The sequence below is a fragment of the Perkinsus marinus genome, assembly GCF_000006405.1.
Source record: "Perkinsus marinus ATCC 50983 genomic scaffold scf_1104296958712, whole genome shotgun sequence".
In the NCBI taxonomy this organism is placed as follows: domain Eukaryota; phylum Perkinsozoa; order Perkinsida; family Perkinsidae; genus Perkinsus; species Perkinsus marinus.
Window position 1 is genome coordinate 1792146 of NW_003206658.1, and position 1781 is coordinate 1793926.

The window sequence follows — 1781 nt, forward strand, 5'->3', positions numbered from 1 at the left end:
GGGAATCACCCCACGTTGCTGTGAACTCTCCCATTACTGCGAACTCAAGACTGTTCGCCGCATAAGCTACTATGGTGACAATGGTTATAATGATGGAGGTGTAGCACCGCCTCTTCAAGCGACACTTCTAGGTCGTAGTCGCCAGATAACAGCATCTTTATCAAGATCTGGTCGTGCTGTCGTTTGGCACTCCGCATTACATAGCTCCACCCTACGCTGAGGTATAGTCTTGATAGGACCAGACACGATCGGTTTCGGTCGCGCACCCATACCTGGTCAACGATTACCATCGACGCAAGTAGTAGTAGTAGTAGTAGTAGTAGTAGTAGTAGTAGTAGTAGTAGTAGTAGTAGTAGTAGTAGTAGTAGTAGTAGTAGTAGTAGTAGTAGTAGTAGTAGTAGTAGTGGTAGTAGTAGTAGTAGTAGTAGTAGTAGTAGTAGTAGTAGTAGTAGTAGTAGTAGTAGTAGTAGTAGTAGTAGTAGTAGTAGTAGTAGTAGTAGTAGTAGTAGTAGTAGTAGTAGTAGTAGTAGTAGTAGTAGTAGTAGTAGTAGTAGTAGTAGTAGTAGTGGTAGTAGTAGTAGTAGTAGTAGTGGTAGTAGTAGTAGTAGTAGTAGTAGTAGTAGTAGTAGTAGTAGTAGTAGTAGTAGTAGTAGTAGTAGTAGTAGTAGTAGTAGCAGTAGTAGTAGCAGTAGTAGTGGTAGTAGTAGTAGTAGTAGTAGTAGTAGTAGTAGTAGTAGTAGTAGTAGTAGTAGTAGCAGTAGTAGTAGTAGTAGTAGTAGTAGTAGTAGTAGTAGTAGCAGTAGTAGTAGTAGTAGTAGTAGCCTACCTTGGGTCATAAGCATAGCAGCAGCCCGCTGGCCAGCCTTGACAAAGTCGCTGGGGTCAACGATCTCCTCAGGAGCATCAGCGCCTCTATATGGAGGGTTCACAATACCACCACCGCTTAACACGCTCGAAGTGCCCGAGGATGACTGTGAAAAACAGGGGGAGTCCTATTGAGAGTAGCGGCCAGTAGCGCCTCACCAGAGGGGAGGGTGATGCTGTGGGTGGGAGGACGTGCTGTGATGGATCGATGGGCTGATATTCAATCCTGGCTGGGCGGTAGTCCGGGTGTGTTGGAGGCACCATATTGGCGAAATTAGTAGGCCTAGAAAAGTGAGGTAGGGGAGCGCATTATGTTATAGGTCTACTACCGGGATGGAGACCTCCCTCTAGAGTCACTGCTGGTGCTACTACTGCGAGACCGGCTAGACCTCGACCGAGATCTGTTACGATGATGCCTTCTGCGGTGTTTCCTCTTGCGATCCCTGCGTTCCTTCTTTTTACGTTCCTGTCAAAAAAGCAAGTCTATTAAAAAGCGGTCGCGGGTTCGATTCCTGGTAAGAGCATTTTACAACAATCAGCTCTCACCTTCTCGATGAGTAGTAGAGCCAGCTGAGTCGCTGGGTCCATGTTATTCAGCTGTTGTGCGGTGACAGGATTAGTCGCACTGCTGCCGGGAGTTTCTGTTGGCGATGACGATGGCTTGGAGCTGTTCCTCATATCACCTGAGTATAAATGTGGGAAAATATGCACATGGTCAACTACATGTGTTGGTGAATATATATGAGAATTCTGAGAAAATTTTGGGAAATCCTTATCGGTTTTCGTACATTTCTACCCGAATTCGTATGTTAACTTCTATAATTAGCTTTGGAAACTGCTGAGCTCAGCTGAGGAGAGCAGTCATATATTCCAGCACTGTAGTAGTGCTAGAAGAATGCGGTTTCATGAGAGGCTCA